General features: G+C 50.2%; 1 protein-coding gene across 2 annotated transcripts in view; it reads left to right on the top strand.

The window, feature by feature from the left end:
- Positions 1-10,669: 10,669 nt before the first annotated feature.
- The window catches only part of DNMT3A (DNA methyltransferase 3 alpha), a 116,035-nt gene continuing 115,706 nt past the window's right edge, over positions 10,670-10,998 (top strand). The window contains exon 1 of one of the 2 annotated variants that reach the window (XR_001886513.1): positions 10,670-10,831. The gene's annotated coding sequence lies outside the window, so the exon portion shown is untranslated. The remainder of the gene's footprint in view (positions 10,832-10,998) is intronic. The other variant, XM_017876846.1, reaches the window with a different exon arrangement.

Here is a 10,998-nt window from a genome sequence, read left to right as displayed (position 1 = left end):
TTTTTTTTTTTTTTTTTTTGAGACAGAGTCTTGCTGTATCACTAGGCTGGAAAGTGCAGTGGCACAATCTCAGGTTACTCCAAGCTCTGCCTCCCAGGATCAAGCGATTCCCCTGCCTCAGCCTCCTGAGTAGATGGGACTACAGGCACTTGCCACCATGCCTGAATAATTTTTTGTATTTTAGTAGAGACGGGGCTTCACCATGTTGACCAGGATGGTCTCGATCTCCTGACCTTGTGATCCACCTGCCTCGGCCTCCCAAAGTGCTGGGATTACAGGTGTGAGCCACCGTGCCCGGCCTTTAGTATATATTTCTAACAGATAAGGATGCCGTTTTTCTTTTCTTTTTTTTTTCTTTTTCGTTTTTGAGACAGAGTCTCACTCTGTTGCCCAGACTAGAGTGCAGTGGCATGATCTTGGCTCACTGCAACCTCTGTCTACCAGGTTCAAGCGATTCTCCTGCCTCAGCCTCCAGAGTACCTGGGATTACAGAAATGTGCCACCATGCCCAGTTAATTTTTGTATTTTTAGTAGAGATGGGGTTTCACCACGGTGGCCAGGCTGGTCTCGAACTCCTGACCTCAGGTGATCCACCCGTCTCGACCTCCCAAAGTGCTGGGATTACAGGCATGAGCCACTGGGCCCAGCCTCAGGATGCTGGTTTTCATAACTACAATTTAGAGACATCAAAATCAGGAAAGCAACATTGATACATTACTACTATCTAATCCTCAGACCCCATTCAGCTTTCTCCAGTTGTTCCAAAAATGTCCTTTATAGCAAATAAAATTCAGTTCAGAATTACACATTTAGTTTTCCTGTCTTTAGTTTCCATCAATATGTAACAGTTCCTCAATCTTTCTTTGACTTCATGACCTTGATACTTTCGAAAACTGCAAGCCAGTTAATTTGTAAAACAGCTCTCATTTTGGGTTCGTCTGGCGTCTCCTCAAGGTCAGATTCAGGCGTGCACCTTTGGCAGGAACATCACAGAAATGATGCCGTGTCCTTCTGACTGCATCCTGGTAAGCGGTGCACCATTTGGATTTACCCAATTACTGACAACATTAACTTTTCTTTCAATCACTTGATTAAAGTGATGTGTTCCAGCCTTTTCCATTGTAAAGTTACTCTTTGTCACTTTGTAATTAATAAGTATCTTGTGGGGGGGGGGGTACTTTGAGACCATGTAAACATCCTACTCCTCACTAAACTTGCTATGTATTCCCTAGTTATTTCTGTCAGTGTGGGCTATGGGTTATAATCTATTAATATCTGTCTTAGTCCATTTGCATTGCTAGAAAGGAATGCCTGAGACTAATTTGTAAAGAAAAGAAGCTGATTTCGCTCACGGTTCTGCAGGCTATACAAGAAGCATGGCGACTGGGCACAGTGGCTCATGTCTGTAATCCCAGCACTTTGGGAGGCTGAGGTGGGTGGATCACCAGAGGTCAGGAGTTCAAGACCAGCCTGGGCAACATGATGAACCCCTATCTCTACTAAAAATACAAAAATTAGCCAGGCATGGCTGGGCGCGGTGGCTCATGCCTGTAATCCCAGCACTTTGAGAGGCCTAGGCGGGCGGATCACGAGGGCAGGAGATCGAGACCATCCTGGTGAACACAGTGAAACCCCGTCTCTACTAAAAAAAATACAAAAAAATTAGCAGGGCATGGTGGCAGGCGCCTGTAGTCCCAGCTTCTTGGGAGGCTGAGCCAGGAGAATGGCGTGAACCCGGGAGACGATGGAGCTTGCAGTGAGCGGAGATCGTGCCACTGCACTCCAGCCTGGGAAATAGAGCAACACTCCATCTCAAAAAAAAAAAAAAAAAAAAAAAAAAAAAAAATTAGCCAGGCATAATGGCACACGCCTATAATCCCAGCTACTCAGGAGGTTGAGGTGGGAGAATCGCTTGAACCCAGGAGGTGGAGGTTGCAGTGAGCTGAGATCGCACCACTGCACCAACCTGGGCAACACAGAGAGACTCCATTTAAAAAAAAAAGAAGCAGCAGCAGCATGGCACTGGCATCTGTTTCTGGTGAGGCCTTCAGGAAACTTCCACTCATGGTGGAAGGGGAAGAAAAGCAGGCATGTCACATGGTGAGACAGGAAGGAAGACAGAGAGGAGGAGGTGCCAGGCTCTCTTTAACAATCAGCTCTTGCCGGGCGCGGTGGCTCACGTCTGTAATCCCAGCACTTTGGGAGGCCGAGACGGGCGGATCACAAGGTCAGGAGATCGAGACCATCCTGGCTAACACGGTGAAACCCCGTCTCTACTAAAAATACATTTAAAAAAATTAGCCAGGCGCGGTGGCAGGCGCCTGTAGTCCCAGCTACACAGGAGGCTGAGGCAGGAGAATGGCATGAACCCGGGAAGCAGAGCTTGCAGTGAGTGGAGATCGCACCACTGCACTCCAGCCTGGGCGACAGAGCAAGACTCCATCTCAAAAAAACAAAAACAAAAAACAAAAAACAAAAAAAAACACAACAATCAGCTCTCAAGGGAAGTAACAGAGCAGGAGCTCACTCATCACCTTGAGCGGGGCATCAAGCCGTTCAGGAGGGATCTGTCCTCATGACCCAAGCACCTCCCACTAGGCCCTACCACCAACATTGGGGATCAGATCTCAACATGAGATTGCGAGGGGAGAAATAGCCAAACTATATGAGTATCATTATTTATTTTGGTGCTCAAATTGTCCCATATTCCACCACTGGCAGCCCCTTTTGGGACAACAGACAAGTCCGCTTGTCCATTGTTCGACCCAATTCTGGAATCTGCTATTTCTCCAGGCAGGTCCAGTGCCTTCCAATAAAGACCAGTATTTAGAAACCAAGATCTGGTCACTAGTTTTCTTTATGGCTATTGAGGTTTGATTGTGTCTAGGTGCTCTCAGGTGACGGAACAAGTGAATGTATGTATTTCGGAGGTGTCTCCTGGGGGAAGGGGTTAAGTTAGCATCTAGAAGTTGGAGGACGTCAGTGGAAATTGCTGTGAGAAATCCGATAAGAGAGTAAACATAGTTTAATCAAATATGGTGAACTGGCACATACAAAACCATACAGAGTGAACTTGTATCTAGGATTTTCTCAGTGAATGAGGATAACGGCATTTTATGGGTTTACAAAGCACTTTTGTATCCACTCTTTTGATGCTCGCAATGTCTACGGGACGCATGCACAGTGATCTACTCACCAGCTTTGGGTCTTTGGGGGGCTGGCTGCTTGTCCATGGCATTCCCAGGAAGTAAGCTGGCTGGCAGCTGCCTGAGGTTGTAAGGAAGTGACATTGCATTCCCTGAACCCAGGGATTGCCCAACCTCTGAAGGAATCCCCAGGAAGATGCAATCAGGCCAAGAGGAAGCTTGTCCTCCCCAAAAGGCACTTCTTCCCCTCAGCCCTCAGGAGCAGCCACGGACCACAGTGAACCAGGGATTCTCTCAGGGAGTCAGGCCAGGGCCTGGCTCCACTGGCAAGATGTAAGCCCTGGGTGTCATGTAGGCCACAGAAGGGTAGCCCCTGCATATTCTTTCCCTTCTAGCTCTTCTACAGCCAGTCTTCATTGGGGAGCATCTATTTTCCCTCCACTACTGTATATATGTGCTTTGGGGTGGTTGAGTTTACAATTTAACCACAGGGTACAGGATAAGAAGAAGCTACACTGAGACCTCATGGACAGGCATGCACATTACTCAGAGATCTTGATCTTAGAGCTGGCCGCGACTTGGATTATCTTTTTTGCAGAAAGAGAGTAAATGCATTTTTAGTTGTGGATAGGGTGGGTTCTTTTTTTTTTTTTTTTTGAGACGGCAGTCCGCCTCTGTCACCCAGGTCTGGATGGCTGTGCCGGATCCTCAGCTCCCCAAAGAAAAACTGCAAAGCTCCGCCTCCCGGGTTCACACCATTCTCCTGCTTCCAGCCTCCCGGTAGCTGTGACTACAGCGCCCGCACACCTAGCCCGGCATAAGTTTTTTGTAAGTTTTAGTAGAGACGAGAGTGCCACCGTGTTAAGGCCAGGATGGTCTCGATCTCTTCTGGACCTTGTGATCCGCCCGTCTCGGCCTCCCAACAGTGCTGGAGGATTACAGGCTTGAGCCCACCGCCCGCGCCCGGCCGAGGGTGGGTTCTTTATATGAGCAGGAGCATTTTTAACACTATATTTTCTATTGAGATGAAATTCATATAACATTAAATTAACCACTTTAAAGTGTACAATTCCGTGGCAGTTAGTGTATTCACAGTGCTGTGCAGCCACCAGCTGTGTCAAGTGCAGGAGCACTTTTGAAAGTGCACCCATGGGCCGGGCACGGGGCTCACTCCTGTAATCCCAGCACTTTGGGAAGCCGAGGCGGGGAGATCATGAGGTCAAGAGATCGAGACCAGCCTGGCCAAGATGGTGAAACCCCATCTCTACTAAAAATACAAAAATTAGCTGGGCGTGGTGGTCCATGTCTGTAGTCCCAGCTACTCAGGAGGCTGAGGCAGGAGAATCGCTCAAACCTGGGAGGCGGAGGTTGCAGTGAGCTGAGATCAGGCCACTGCACTCTGGTCTGGTGACAGCGTGAGACTCCATCTCAAAAACAGAAAAAAAAAAAAAAAAAAAAAGAAAGTGCATCCACGGTGGGGAAAGGTACGCATGGATGCTGTGTGGCTATCGGGTGGCGTGTCGTGTTTGCCCAGCACCCTTGCTTTGATGAACAGCCTTGCCCTGCTTCACAGGGTGCTGGCAGGATCTGTTCATCCCATTGCCACCTCTTGAACCCACTTACAGATGTAGGCATGTAATCTGTGCTATCCCACTGGCCACAGAATCTGGTTCAGGTTGGACTTGTGACCAATGCCAGAACAACTGAAGTAGTCCCTGGAACTTTTCTGCTAGGGATGGCCCCTTGAGAGAGGGTGACATTGAAGAAAAACAAAAACAGAAACAAAAACCAGGAAATTGCATGTCTCAGACCTTGAGGATCAGGGTTGGGAGTGAGGGGTTGTTAAAAGACCTGGAGCTTTATGTCGAGAGGGTGACATTGAAGAAAAACAAAAACAGAAACAAAAACCAGGAAATTGCATGTCTCAGACCTTGAGGATCAGGGTTGGGAGTGAGGGGTTGTTAAAAGACCTGGAGCTTTATGTCGTGGAGGCATTAGGGGACTTCCTGAAGTCCTCTTTCCTCTCTTGAAGGAAAAGAAAATTATATTCTTCCACTGGGATTCTAAGCTGGGAGCATGTGAGCCTGAGGCTGCTGGTCACCATCTTCCAAGGCTGTGTGGAGTTTGTTTAAAGTAGGAGGGAAAGATGCCAAAATAGTGGGAAGCAGTCGTGAGCAATGGAAACGGGAAGAAAGAGAGAACAGGGAGAGAGCGCACTCTGGAGCTGGCATTTGAACCCCTGGGTTTTCCTAGTCCTAAATCCCCGACTCTGGGCTTCCCAATTGTCTCAATTCTAAACAACAGAGTCCCTCTGTTCAGGCTAATTCAGGCTGGCATTCTGTTACTGCAACAGAGAGAATCTTGACTAATGTTAACAGCCCTACCTGGAAGGTGGGTGGAAGGATCCCCATGTGTTACAGATGAAGAACCTACAGTGACGAGGTCCAGGACATAGTTCTCCTGGTAGGTGTCACATGGAGGGGATATTAAGATGACTGCAGTGGTGAGTCACTGTGGGGGTGGAAGTCGCCGAGCAGCTGGTAGGTGAGCCAGGTCTGGAAGTCAGGAAGGAGGATGGAAGGTCACCCACTGTGCTAAAGGCAGATGGGATGGTTTGAGAAGAGCATGGATGGAGGACAGGTCTCTGTCAGGATGCTGGGGGCAAGGGTAGACCTACCGCCACTTCTCTCTTCTGAGTCAGGAGTGTAGGAGCTAAGCCTTCGGCTGGAGACCCGGGGTAGAGGATGTTAGAGGGACATGTGACCCGTGATGGGGCTGGGAAGGCCCCGTGGTAGTCACTGGTGCTAACTCTATCTAGTTCTCGCCACTTTGAGGCCCATGGTATCATTTACATCCTGTTCCTTGTAGGCAAATGGAGCTGTGTGACTGCCTATAGTGACAAGTGCCTTTTGTCAATAGGACACCCTCTGGTACTCTGCTTGAGATAGTGGCTCTTCTGTTGACCGGGGTCCCTGAGTATTCAATGAGCAGAGCCCCCCAACCTCACCCCTCTGCAGACCTGTGATAGACATGTGACATGGGCAAGAGAAGGAACTTGGTGGTTCGTTGGTAATCTACTGAAGAAATGTAATGTACAGTTGGACTATGCTCTATTTTTTTTTTTTTGTGGTAAAACAGACATAACATGAAATTTATCATTTTAACCTTTTTTTTTCCTCCGTCACTCTGTTGCCAGGCTGGAGTGCAGTGGCGCAATCTCGGCTCACTGCAACCTCCACCTCCTGGGTTCAAGTGATTCTCCTGCCTCAGCCTCCTAAGTAGCTGGGACTACAGGCGCCTGTCACCACGCCCAGCTAATTTTTTGTATTTTTAGTAGAGATGGGGTTTCACCATGTTGGCCAGCATGATCTCAATCTCTTGACCTCATGATCCACCCACCTTGGCCTCCCAAAGTGCTGGGATTACAGGCTTGAGCCACTGTGCCCAGCCTTTTTTCTTTTTGAAATGGAGTTTCGCTCTTGTTGCCCAGGCTGGAGTGCAATGGCACGATCTTGGCTCACCAAAACCTTCGCCTCCTGGGTTCAAGCGATTCTCCTGCCTCAGCTTCCAGAGTACCTGGGATTACAGTCACCCACCACCACACCTGGCTAATTTTTGTATTTTTAGTATAGACAGGGTTTCACCATGTTGGTGTGGCCAGACTGGTCTCGAACTCCTGACCTCAGGTGATCCACCCGCCTCAGCCTCCCAAAGTGCTAGAATTAAAGGCGTGAGTCATCATTTATTTTTTTTTGTTTTTTTTTTTTAAAGACAGAGTCTCGCTCTGTCACCTAGGCTGGAGTGCAGTGGCGCCATCTCCGCTCACTGCAAGCTCTGCCTCCCAGGTTCACGCCATTCTCCTGCCTCAGCCTCCCAAGTAGCTGGGACTATAGGTTCCCGCCACCATGCCTGGCTTATTTTTTGTATTTTTAGTAGAGACAGGGTTTCACCATGTTAGCCAGGATGGTCTCGATCTCCTGACCGCGTGATCCGTCCGCCTCGGCCTCCCAAAGTGCTGGGATTACAGGCATGAGCCACCACCCCCGGCCTAATTATTTTTAAGTGTATAGTTCAGTAGCATAAGTACAACCACCACCGCCATCCATCTCTAGAACTTTTTCATCTTCCCAAACTGAAACTGTACCCCCATTAAATACCAAGTTCCCATTCTCCCTCCCGGCAGCGCCTGGCACCCACCATTCCACTTCCGTCTCTATGAGTCTCACTACTCCAGGGTCCTCACATAAGTGGAATCCTACAGTATTTGTGCATTTGTGTCGGCTCATTTCATTTAGCATAATATCCTCAAGGTTCACGCACGTTGTAACAGGTGTCAGGATTCCCTTTTTAAGGCTAGATCATCTTCTATTATGTGTATAGACTGCATTTTGCTTATTCATTCATCAGCTGATGAACATCTAGGTTGCCTCCACTTTTGGCTATTGTGAATAATGTTGCTATAAACATTGGTGTACAAATATCTATTCAAATCTCTGCTTTTGGCCGGGCATGGTGGCTCACGCCTGTAATCTCAGCACTTTGGGAGGCTGAGGCAGGTGGATCACCTGAGGTCAGGAGTTCGAGACCAGCCTGGCCACCATGGTGAAACCCCGTCTCTATTAAAAATTTTAAAACTAGCCAGGCATGGTGGTGGGCACCTGTAATCTCAGCTATTTGGGAGGCTGACACAGGAGAATCACTTGAACCCAGGAGGCGAAGGTTGCAGGGAGCCGAGATCACGCCACTGTACTCTAGCCTGGATGACAAGAGGGAAACTCCATCTCAAAAACAAAACAAAACAACAACAAAAAAAAAAACAAAAAAATTTTCTGTTTTCAATTCTTTTGACTGTACACCCGGAAGTGGAACTGCTGGGTTATATGGTAATTCTGTTTAATTTTTTTTTAAGTACCACCATACTGTTTTCCCTAGAAACATTGTGGTTTTGAGTCACTGAGATTTGGAGTTGTTTGTTACTGCAGGACATCCTAGCCTGTCCTGATACTGCCCTGTACCCCAGATAATCTAGGATCAGCCAGGATTCTGACGAGGACACAGTGGGGCAGACACAAGTGAGGGATGTAGAAGCCCAAAGGCTAAACCAACCTGAGTTAACCTGAGTATGAGGTGCAGTGATGAGGGTTAGCTAGCACAGACATGCCTCCTCTTGGGATCAAAGACATTAGGGTCAGGGCCTGGAACCAACCCTGTAGCCAAATGGTTGTTTCTTAATAGACATAAACCCCCTAACACGGTCACCTTGGGCCTCTTGACCCCAGCAACCCATACATCCAAGGTTACATACTTTACCATGCTAAGTGACTTTGGTGACTCCTAATCATGTCATCATAAATAGCCCTATTGAATAGAAATTTACATTTGCTCATCATGGCCATGAGAATTTCAGCTTTTTTTTTTTTGGAGACAAAGTCTCGCTGTGTTACCCATGCTGGAGTGCAGTAGCACAATATCAGCTCACTGCAACCTCTGCCACCCAGGTTCAAGTGATTCTCCTGCCCCAGCCTCCCGAGTAACTGGGTTTACAGGCATGCACCATGATGCCCAGCTGATTTTGTATTTTAAGTAGACACGGTTAGCCAGGCTGGTCTTGAACTCCTGACCTCAAGTGATCCACCCGCCTTGGCCTGCCAAAGTGCTGGGATTACAGGCGTGAGCCACAGCACCCACTGAATTTCAGCTTCTTAAGAGCAACTATGTTTCAAAAGTGTGGTGTGGGCTGGGCACAGTGGCTCATGCCTGTCATCCCAACACCTTGGGAGACTGAGTTGGGAGCATCACCTGAGCCCAGGAGTTCAAGACCAGCTTGAGCAACATAAAGAGACCCCTATCTCCACAAATAATAATAATAAATTAGGCAGGCATGGTGCTGAGCATCTATAGTCCCTGACACTCAGAAGGCTGAGGCAGGAGGATTGGATTGGTTGAGCCCAGAAGGTCCAGGCTACAGTGAGCCATGATCACTCCACTGCACTCCAGTCTGGGAAACAGAGCGAGACTGTTCCTTAACAAAAGAAAAAAAAAGATTGTGTGTGGGGTGATTTCAGAGCCGAACGAACCCAGCTTTGAATCCTGACTCTGCCACTTCCCAACTGTATGGCTTTGACTAAGACTAAGCCTCAGTTTCTTCATCTGTAGCATGAGGGTAGTACAAACTATATCACAGGACTGGTGAAGACTAGGGAAAATGCCATGTCTGGTGCCTGGTACGTAGTAGACACTCAGTAAACAGTCGTTGCTGTTTGGGGGCAGTGTTATGTAAGTCTTTGATGAAGGCAGAGGTAACTCAGTCATCCTTCTAAAAATGGTCTTCTCCTTTGCCAAGTTGGTGCGCCATTTAGAGTGTTCACCGAGGTCCCTCCTGATGTAGAAAGCGAAGCGCCCAGGAGGGTCACATGTTAATTTCACCAAGGTTTACTGAGAATCTCCTAACACAAGTGCTGGGCTACAGGTATGACAGACCTGGCGCCTGTCCTCACAGAACATTGGGAGTCTCTGGGCCGGTGGGGACCATGGACAACAGGGCCTATCATCAGTAGGACGGGGTGGCCACTTGAGTGAGGGTGATAATGAAAACGGCCAGAACTATGGCCTAGAAGCTGGTCTCAGATATTGAGGCTCAGGGCGGGGGTTGGGGAGACGAGGGACCTGGAAGCATTGGAGGACCTCCCGAAGGAAAACCTTCCCTTCTGTATGAACGGTCAGCTCCCGGTCCCAGAGAAATTGGCAACTCCGTTCTGTGACGCTAAAAGGGTGGCATTGGTGGGGGCTGGGCTGCATGGGGAGAAGGGAAAAGTAGGACCCGCTTCACTGTGAAGTGAGTCCCACCACCACCAAGTAGGATGGCCCCTGCCCACAAGTAGGATGGCGGGTCCCTGGGAAGGGACCCGCCAGTCAGGGAGCTCAGGGCACTGTGATGTAGTTGAAGTGCTGAGTAGAATTCGGGGTTCAGATCTGCGAGTGGCTGGTGGGGTGCGGGGGCGCGCAAGGAGCCTGGAGGCAGGGGTGGAGGGGCCCAGCCCCAAGTCCTAGAGCGGCTGCTGGAGGAGCGAGAGGAGCACACAGTGGCTGTGCTGGTGGAATTAGACAGAGATGCCTCAAGTCAGGAACCTGGATCCCTGAGTGCTCCATGGGGAAGGAGAACAGCCCCCACGGTGAAAGGGTGAGGGCGGTGTGTAGGCATGCACAGAATCTTCCAGCTGGAAGACACCTTCAATGTCATTTCGTTCAACCTCCCACCTCATGAAATCTTTCAGTCTTCCAGTGCCCAACTGAGGGCACCCAACTCTACTTGGACAACTCAAGGTACGTGGAACTCACTCTCTTCAGGGCAGCTCATCTCAGAGAAGCTCTGTAGCCTGCGGGACGGCCAGGAGGAGCCTGGCGCTCCGACCTTGGCCCTGTAGAGCTGAGTGGCCTCCACTCCGCGGCGGCACCTGGCTGGGGGTTGCGGCGCGGATGGGCCGGCGCTGCTGTCCCCAGCCCCAGTGCTGAGGCAGGCAGAGCGCAGTGGACTCTGGCGGAGGTCGGGAGAACTGCAGGGCGAAGGCCGCCGGGGGCTCCGCGGGCTGCGGGGGGAGGCACTTGACACCGGCCCGGGGAGAGGAGGGGCCGCTGTCCCTGCGGCCAGTGCTGGATGCGGGGACCCAGCGCAGAAGCAGCGCCAGGTAGAGGGGCGCCCCGCGTGGGGAGGGCTGCAGCGAGGCCCGGGGCTCGGCTCCGACTCGAGGGGCTCTGAGTGGCCGGGAGCGCGGCCGAGGCGGGGCGCCCGGGGCCCGGACCCTGGTCGGGGCGGTGCGGGGTCCGGACCTCCGCCAAGCGGCGTGCGGGGACC

The sequence above is a fragment of the Rhinopithecus bieti genome, unplaced genomic scaffold (genome assembly GCF_001698545.2).
Source record: "Rhinopithecus bieti isolate Rb0 unplaced genomic scaffold, ASM169854v2 scaffold_7681, whole genome shotgun sequence".
In the NCBI taxonomy this organism is placed as follows: domain Eukaryota; kingdom Metazoa; phylum Chordata; class Mammalia; order Primates; family Cercopithecidae; genus Rhinopithecus; species Rhinopithecus bieti.
This window is presented reverse-complemented; position numbering and strand designations above follow the sequence as displayed.